This window comes from Coregonus clupeaformis, chromosome 18 (genome assembly GCF_020615455.1).
Source record: "Coregonus clupeaformis isolate EN_2021a chromosome 18, ASM2061545v1, whole genome shotgun sequence".
Taxonomy (NCBI): domain Eukaryota; kingdom Metazoa; phylum Chordata; class Actinopteri; order Salmoniformes; family Salmonidae; genus Coregonus; species Coregonus clupeaformis.
In genome coordinates this window covers 23,924,541-23,934,356 of record NC_059209.1, presented here as the reverse complement: position 1 = coordinate 23,934,356, position 9,816 = coordinate 23,924,541, and the positions used below count along the sequence as shown (strand labels likewise).

Here is a 9,816-nt window from a genome sequence, read left to right as displayed (position 1 = left end):
ATAAGGCACTAAAGTAAAACCGCAAAAAAATGTGGCAAAGAAATGTACTTCATGTCCTGAATACAAATCGTAGGTGCCAGGAGCCAGTAGCGGTGCGTGGGTAAAATCACTGGGGAAGCCAAGCACCCCCCACCCCCCGTGTTGTGATAATTGCGTTGTTTGCTCTATAATCTGTTAATTCATATGCCTTGTGACCGTGATATACTGAATAGGCCTAAAGGCCAAGACAATAAGAAGACACAGTGGCAGAATAAATTCAACCACTCCTTTGTTTTAGCACAAAACCAGATAGCAACCTCTCTCCAGTGAAGTCCACATAGCATATTCCATATAACAGACAGTTACATGACCTACAGCATGGTCAGGCAAGTTAATGTTTACGACATTTTCTTCCACTAAACAACTATTGATTTAGAACCACTGAGAGTTACCGCAAGTCGCAAAGAAAACAGAAGCTGCCTCCACTATTCCAGCACCATTTCAACTTCAACATCATCAAATCACCTCTGCTTAGTCTAATACAGTGACAACCAAAACATACTAAAGAAAATTGAGTCCTATCAACGAAAGCTAAATATGATCTAGCTGTCCATGGTTCTGATTTCTGTGTGTGTGTGTGCGTGCGCGTTCATGCAAGTAGAAAAACATGTTGACTCACCCTACTTGTAGAGAAACACCAATGCCATCCTCCTGTCTTTCATGTTGACGAAACGGTCTATCACTCTGTCATACAGTACATGCTTTTATTTTTTGTTGTCCTAGGCTACCTGTCTAAAATGCTTGCTCGCTAGCCTAACTTCCTTTCATGGGCAACGATGCGCCAGGCCAGCTAGTTGACATTAGCATACTACATCTGGTGAGATACATTCAGCCTTTTGCAAATTGAAGGAAATGTATGAAACAGAGAGACGAAAGATACAAAATAATGTCCGTTTTCTTTCTTTATTTTTTTTTGGGGGGGAAAGCCTGGCTTCCCTTGGCATCTATGAATACACGCCACTGCACAACTATGGAAAGCATTGGAGTCAACATGGGCCAGTATCCCTGTGGAATGCTTTCGACACCTTGTAGAGTCCATGCCCAACAAATTGAGGCTGTTCTGAGGGCAAAAGGGGGTGCAACTCAATATTAGGAAGGTGTTCCTAATGTTTTGTACACTCAGTGTATACCTTTTAACTCAGGATTTTCACTCAGGATTTTCACTTTCAAGGTAAGGGTACCAATCAAGCTTCACTTTATGTAAAATTGTTCTGTGACATACAATTCAGAGACAGGGCAGTGGACATTAAGGTCATAACGCTAATAATTTCGTGAGTATGCAGGCCAGAGAAGAACTGGGCCATTTTCAGCTTCCAGGAATTGTGTACAGATCCTTGTGACGTGGGCCCATGCATTACCATGCTGAAACATGAGGCGATGGCAGCAGATGAATGGCACGACAATGGGCCTCAGGATCTCGTCATGGTATCTTTGTGCATTCAAATTGCCATCTATAAAATGTCCGTAGCTTATGCCTGCCCAAACCATATCCCCACCTTCACCATGGGGCACTCTGTTCACAACGTTGACATCAGCAAACCGCTCGCCCACACGATGCCATACATGCAGTCTGCCAGTTGAAACCAGGATTCATCAGTGAAGAGCACACTTCTCCAGCGTGCCAGTGGCCTTCTAAGGTGATAATTTGCCCACTGAAGTTGGTTACGACTCCGAACTGTAGTCAGGTCAAGACCCTGGTGAGGATGACAAGCACGCACATGAGCTTCCCTGAGATGGTTTCTGAAAGTATGTGCAGACATTTTTAGGTTGTGCAAACCCACAGTTTCATCAACTGTCCGGGTGGCTGGTCTCAGACGATCCCGCAGGTGAAGAAGCCGGAAGCCGGATGTGGAGGTCCTGGGCTGACGTGGTTACACGTGGTCTGTGGTTGTGAGGCCTGTTGGACGTACTGCCAAATTCTCTAAAATGACATTGGAGGTGGCTTATGGTAGAGAAATGAACATTCAATTCTCTGGCAACAGCTCTGGTGGACATTCCTGCAGTCAGCATGCCAATTGCACGCCCCCTCAAAACTTGACATCTGCGGAATTGTGTTGTGTGACAAAACTGCACATGGCAAATGAGAAATATTCATTAAGAGAGACATAAACAAATTTGTGCACAACATTTGAGAGAAATACGTTTTTTGTGCATATGGAACATTTCTGGAATATTTTATTTCAGCTCATGAAACATGGGACCAACACTTTACATGTTGCATTTATATTTTTTGATCAGTATATGGAAGCAGTTTAGTGGCAACAAAAGGGGTTAAATATGGTTTTAAAAAATACAAATAATTTCCTGGTCTTTCTTACAGTATATCTCTCAGATATAGGAGAGACACTTCAAAACAAACTTCCTTTTGATATTGTTTTTTACTATCTGTTTTTCCATGAATGAATCTGTTATTGAATGTGTTTCCATGGGCCAAATTCAATGTTTATTTTTTGCCAAATTCCATTGACTTTTTTCCCAAATTCAGTTTTCTTGTTTAGTTTTTCCAAGTTTCAGTTTTTCCCGTTTTTTTTTTTAGGTTATCGCTCTCAAATCACACTTTTGTTGATAGGAAGTCCACAACAATCCACATCAGAAGACCACTTTTAAGGTCTGGGAAAAATCTGATACCCTTTTCAGACATATGGAATATGCCGCCTTGAAAGCGCCTCGGCTACGGCATGTTTGTTTGTCTGTAAGGGTACACTATGGCTTTTTAAATGCCGATGCAAAACTGTAATTTGATCAATTGTCGCTATCCACACGTTACTTTAGCGGTGTTCTATGTCTGCAAAGGTTATAAGAAATGTAGATTTTTTGGTGTAGTTAACCTTTAATTCAATTGAGCACCAGCCAGAGATATTTGTTTGTTAGCAATGTTTTTGTAGTGCTCATGTGATTGCAGAGTTTGCAAAACAATTGGCCACTGGATTGATGCAAATAATAATTATATAATTCTACCAGGTAGATATAGGCTACTTCAAACTGCAATATGTAACTTTTCTATTTTTTTAATGGTCAATAGCTCCAATAAGTCGCTAGTGGTCATCCAATGTGATCTACCAATAGTGCGCCCCTAGCCTGCCTGAGAACCGCTGTTTTCATGGTTGAGTTTTTCCATCTGATTTTGTGGCACGCACAATGAGTAACGTGTTTTCTGTCGGTGAGGTGGCAGTGTGATAGCTAGCTGAACCCATGGCCAACACTTGGCTAATGGTTAGCGGAGATAGCAAGCTTACAGGGGCTAATGGGGTTCCATAATAAATAAAAATACAGACGCGAGGGGCAAACGACCTGACCCAGCAGCAACTACTCCTCGATTTAAGCCAAAGAAACAGAGACATTTGGAGAGCAGACAGGCAAAAAGGGAAAGCGATAGAGCCCGGGCCAATACGTGTAAACCTCGGATTTGTGTTCACACAGTGGAAAAAACTAAGGGAGTTGAAGGGATTCAAAACCGACACAAATGTTTTTTCTGCTGAAAAGGTAAGACATAGCTAGCTAGATTATATATTGCTATTTAGTTGTAACCATGTACGCAAGTACATTTTGATTGTTTTCAAGCCACTCGTCCAATAATTCATATTAGCTAGCTAGCATTAGCTAGTAGCTTGTTAGCAGACTGTGACATTGGTTTGTTTCATGTAAATATAAAATGACACGTCACTAGTTAGTCGTAACAATCTACCTTATGTGTATAACGTTACTTGACCTTGTGTTACATTTCTGATGTCTGTGGACTGAAACCCACATTGATATTGACTAACTAGCTAGCTACTTCAGTTCACACAAGTGGTACTGGCACGGAATAGCCACAAAGCCTAGTTCAGATACATAAGGTGAGACATGACGCAACGGTTTGTTTGATCTGAATGGTCTAGTTTTAGAACATCTCATTTCATTGGCTGGAGAATTCAAGATTCAACATGTCAACTTTAGCCAAAGTCAATTTAGTCATTCAAAGAACAGATCACTAACATTGTGTTCAGCTAAGCAGCTAGCTAGCCAAGCAGAGAGCTAGCTAACTATTTTGCTGTACATAGCTAGCCTAGTTTGCTGACATTTCTGAAAGTCAAACACTGTACCCAGTGCCGGCTTAATGCAGGGGCTTACCAGGGCTGAAGCCCCTGGGCCCAGGCCTGTGGGGGGCCCAATAGGCAGCAAAAAAAGTAAAAAAACAACAACATACTGTTTATATAGGATATATTATATATGTACAGTATATACAGTACCAGTCAAAAGCTTTGAAACAACTACTCATTCAAGGGTTTTTCTTTATTTTTTCTATGTTCTACATTGTAGACACAACCCAAAAAAGTGTTAAACAAATCAAAAAATATTTTATATTAAATTCTTCAAAGTAGCCACCCTTTGCCTTGATGACAGCTTTGCACACTCTTGGCATTCTCTCAACCAGCTTCACCTGGAATGCTTTTCCAACAGTCTTGAAGGAGTTCCTACATATGCTGAGCACTTGTGGCTGCTTTTCCTTCACTCTGCGGTCCAACTCATCCCAAACCATCTCAATTGGGTTGAGGTCGGGTGATTGTGGAGGCCAGGTCATCTGATGCAGCACTCCATCACTCATTCTGCCATCACTTCTTGGCAGAAAGATATGCATACACACATGGCATTGTCAAAAGAAGCACAACACTGGAAATCCTATCCGAATCCACATAAACTAGTCCCGGCATCTTTGTTTGACAAACACAGAAGGTTGTATATTGAATTAAATTGAAGAAAACAGAGAGAGAGGGAGAGAGACTGCCAGTTCCTCTATTAAATTATATGTCACCTAATATTTAAACACTTAGTGTCTAAAGTGGGCAGGGGGGAACACTTGAAATTCAATAATTTGAAATATGTAGTTAGGCTACTATACGGTATTATAGTATATAAGCCAATGGGGTAACACTTTACTTTAAGGGTCCGTAACAAACTATTTATAAGGCATTTATAAATTGTGTGTACCATTTATTAATAATTACTCCCACATTAATAATCAATTTACTAATCATTAGTAAAGTCTTTACTGCAGTCCCTAATCTAAAGTGAGTGCTCTTTATACTTTATAAGTGTTTTGAGTGTAATTTCCCACAAAAACTTGGGCATGCCATTGGTAGACATTCCTGCTGTACCTGGAAAAGGAACTTGCACACAACACAGGATGTTTAAGGAAATATATGTATACATGTGTGAATAACTAGTTTTGGGGATTTTTCAGTGGACTATTGTTGGATCTTTTCAGACTCAGTAGACTATAGGGCTGTTAGGGCTGTTTCTTCTCTCTTCATCTGACCTGACCTCGGGTAGAATTCCTCGCTCCTCCCTAATCCAAGGCTGTCCTGCCTTATCAGTGACTGAAACCAGACTGTTGCCCTTTGCCTCTCTCCTTAGGCATATTCCTGAATCGGAGCCAGGGTTGAACAGAGTTCAGACTAAATATTGTTAATCACAGCATGAGGGGCATTGGGACTGAGTAGTACAGAGGGAGGAGGCTGGTATATGTTTGAGAAATTTATTATGGACCTGCCATGTTTTAAGACATGTTTAAGTATCGATTGATAGGTTTGGGAATCAATTAGGGGGTCAGAACGGAGCCAGGAAAGGGCTCTGTTATTTTTACATGACAGGGCTGTTATTTTTGCATGACAGGGCTTGGTCCCACCACTATTGTTTCCAGACACGGAACTGGAAGGGAGGGAAGTCAGATACCGCCATTAAGGAAGTGGGCAGAGCGGTCAAGAGGTGAAAATTGGAGACAGTGGTGGTTGAACCAAAGAGGGAGAGATTAAGCTAAAATGTATGTAAAATGAGTATATAAACAGAGAGCTGAGAGGTGGAAAGTTAGATGCTCTTCAGACCACCTCGGCTATATCTGTGTAATAAACTCTATCTTAATTCTACAAAAACTCTGTGTTTGACTAAGGACAAAGACAGTCTTCTACAACATAATTGCCGACCACGAAGGGACTGTAAAAAGAGACCATAGGGGTGCTGTGCCATCTGGAGGAGGCTAAGCGAATCACACACAAAAAACAGTGGCCACTGTAAAATAGGTAAGCATAAGTTCTTACTTTTAGCATAGGAATTTGTGTGGTTCGCTCGGCTGATTCTGAATGTCAGGTACCGGGCGTCTCTCCAGTATTAAGTGCTAAATTTAGGAAAAGTACAGTGTTTTTGTTGGAATGAGAAATAAGCATGCATGCAATGTTGTTGTCGTTATAAGAAATCGTATGGATACCCGCCTGGTGTGTTGAGGAAGTGGATCACTGGGGGACAGCATGGATAGGTTGCCTGTGGATACCACTTTGGGGAACTAATAGAATAGAACTCCAGAGGACTGCACAGATTGGTTAAATTCTGTGGATACCGCTCTAATCACTGTATTAGAGGTCTGAACAGGCAGAATATAAATCCCTGTGGATACCACTTTCGTGTAAAAACTGAAGGTCTGAACGGACAGGGAAAAGTTAGGTAGAGTTCTGCTCATCCTGTGTAGGTGATCAGAAACGAAATAAAAATCCTGTGGATATAGCCCAGGGGATGTAATGCATAGAGAAAGTGCTAGGTAGAGAGTAGTTCTGCTCATCCTGTGTGGGTGATCACTAAATAAATAAATACAATCCTGCGAATACAGCCTTTTCTGTGGTGAGGAATTGAGTCAGGAAAGGGGCTGAATTTGCAGGTCGCTTAAAGCTTCTTTCTCGCATTAGGAGAAGAAGAATAAATGGTGCATGAATGTTCATTGCGGAGTGTGGGAAAATTCACGTTACCAGAAGGGGTATGAGAAATCCTGTTTGAGGAACAGGTCGCTGTCACGTTCGTTGAAGGACGGGTCAGACCAAGGCGCAGCGTGAAATGCATACATGTTTATTATATAAACTATCACACGAACAAAACAACGTAACGTGAAGTCCTCAGGCTAAACACAATACAAGCCTCTACACGGAACAAGATCCCACAACAACTGATTGCCAACAGGCTACTTAAGTATGATCCCCAATCAGAGACAACGAGCGACAGCTGCCTCTGATTGGGAATTACACCCGGCCAACATAGAAACACAAACCTAGAATGAAAACATAGAAATACTAACATAGATATCCACACCCTGACTCAACATACAAGAGTCCCATGAGTCAGGGTGTGACAGTCGCACGTACCGGTGTGTTTGTATGACGTCTAGACATTGTATTTCTAGTCTTTTAGGGTGTGGTCCGGCCATTGTATCTCGGTGGGACCAATCCCTGCAGGTTTCCCAAATTTGGAAACCTTAGAGGTGGTTTAAGATTATGGTAAAATTGTTATAGTAAAATGGTAATATGATAGATTTTACATTCCAAATTTGGGCCCCTTTTATAGAAGAAAATATTCCTGCAGGTTTTTATTTATTTATATATATATATATATATATATATATATATATATATATATATATTGTAAAAGAAAATTAATTAATCAGTGGAATGGTAGAACAGTTGGTTATGATTGGGAAACCAGCTACAGTGGGGAAAAAAAGTATTTAGTCAGCCACCAATTGTGCAAGTTCTCCCACTTAAAAAGATGTTGAGAAACTTTTGTTATTGACCAAATACTTATTTTCCACCATAATTTGTAAATAAATTCATTAAAAACCCTACAATGTGATTTTCTGGATTTTTTTTCCTCATTTTGTATGTCATATTTGACGTGCACCTATGATGAAAATTACAGGCCTCTCTCATCATTTTAAGTGGGAGAACTTGTACAATTGGTGGCTGACTAAATACTTTTTTCCCCCACTGTATGTGTGATTCTGACCATGACAAGGACAGAGAGAGAGCTCTAGCCCTGAATGAGGGAAATTTGTCACTAGTCAATTTTACTATTCATTGAATTACCGTATGGGATACAATTAAGTTAAGATGTTATCAAGGGTTGTTATTCTAATTTGATTTGTTATTTTGATTTAACAGGCAGTGTTGTTGTTGTTTCTTTTGGGCGCATAAATCACGATGTGAGTCATGTCTCCAAAAGGGAAAATACCGGTCCCATGGGGCCTTTTGATAAATGTGCAAATTGTATTAAGAATGTGAGCAGTAGTAATTAATGTGTTATGGGTTAGATGGAATGTTTCATGTGCAAATGGATTTGTGGCAGGAGACAAAGTACAAAGAGGGCCTGTCTCTGAAACTAGTGGACAGCTACAGGCTGCAAGAATATGCACTTCCTGATCTCAAGGCATCTCCTGACTGATAAGAGGACATGGTACAGTAGCATACCGTGTCTCACTTAACAATGTTCTTAAGACTCTCTTCCCACGGGTTAAGGCTTCTCTGCCCAACCTAGCAGGAGAATCTGAGCATTGTCTGCGGCCTGGAGACTTTGTGGCGGTAAAAGACTACAGAAGAAAGAGCTGGAAAGACCCTAGGTGGAGGGGCCCGTACCAGATGTTGCTGACTACCTCGATGGCGGTGAAAGTAGTAGAGAGAGATACCTGGATTCATGTGTCCCACTGTAGGAGAGTTCCAACCCCAGAAGAGGAAAATGGCCCCGCCACTGCATAGCATTGTTTTATTTTCTGTCTGTCTGTGTCTGTGTGTCTTTGCAGCAGTGTCTCTCAGCTTCCCTATTGGTACGCTGCCAGAAGGACCATCTCCACAGACCGATGTTTAATAAATTGAGAGAGATTCTGCCTGAGCCCGAGACCCTAGGGATGGTAGAAGGAGTTCTGAGCGAAAGGGACCAACGTCGGCCCGGAGTAGAGTCCCAGAAGTAGAAGGTCATCATCGAAAGAGAGCTCTACTGTGCCAGATAATACCAGGTTTGGAGGGTGGATCATCCAACTGTGTCTGACCGTTGTTTTAGTCATTGTATTGATTTTGCTGCTCATCCTCATGTTGAAGTTTTGCTACAATATGTGTTTAAAACTGATAACAAAGTCAAGGCCAAATGTAATGTTAAATGTTGCCATGACCCAGGGCCAGAATGCAGGTTGCGAAGGAATGGCTGAACTACTCTTTACTGCTGAAGACTGTGATGTTTGAAAATATAACCTTAATGCAAGGATGTTAGTCACTACATATCCTTGTATTCATATATTACTAACTATATACATTTGTATTGTTAGGGCTGTTTCTTCTCTCTTCATCTGACCTGACCTCGGGTAGAATTCCTCACTCCTCCCTAATCCAAGGCTGTCCTGCCTTATCAGTGACTGAAACCAGACTGTTGCCCTTTGCCTCTCTCCTTAGGCATATTCCTGGAACGAAGCCGTGGTTGAACAGAGTTCAAACTAAATGTGGTTAATCACAGCATGGGGGCATTGGGACTGAGTGGTACAGAGGGAGGAGGCTGGTATATGTTTGAGAAATGGATTATGGACCTGCCATGTTTAAAGCCATGTTTAAGTATCGATTGATAGGTTTGGGAATCAAATAGGGGGTCAGAACGAAGCCAGGAAAGGGCTCTGTTATTTTTGCATGACAGGGCTTGGTCCCACCACTATTGTTTCCAGACACGGAACTAGAAGGGAGGGAAGTCAGATACCGCCATTAAGGAAGTAGGCGGAGCGGTCAAGAGGTGAAAATTGAAGACAGTGGTGGAGGAACCAAAGAGGGAGGGATTAAGCTAAAATGAATGTAAAATGAGTATATAAACAGAGAGCTGAGAGGTGGAAAGTTAGATGCTCTGCAGACCACCTCGGCTATATTATCTGTGTAATAAAGTATATCTTAATTCTACAGAAACTCTGAAATTACTTTGTGTTTGACTGAGGACAAAGACAATATTCTACAA

General features: G+C 41.4%; 1 long non-coding RNA gene across 1 annotated transcript; it reads left to right on the top strand.

Moving 5' to 3' along the window:
* The first annotated feature begins 3,188 nt into the window (after positions 1 to 3,188).
* LOC121551117 lies at positions 3,189 to 9,188 on the top strand. The gene is made up of 4 exons (XR_005997028.1): positions 3,189 to 3,522; positions 5,966 to 6,095; positions 8,630 to 8,842; positions 9,149 to 9,188. It is a non-coding gene; the product is annotated as an uncharacterized LOC121551117 (long non-coding RNA).
* The last annotated feature ends 628 nt before the right edge of the window (positions 9,189 to 9,816 follow it).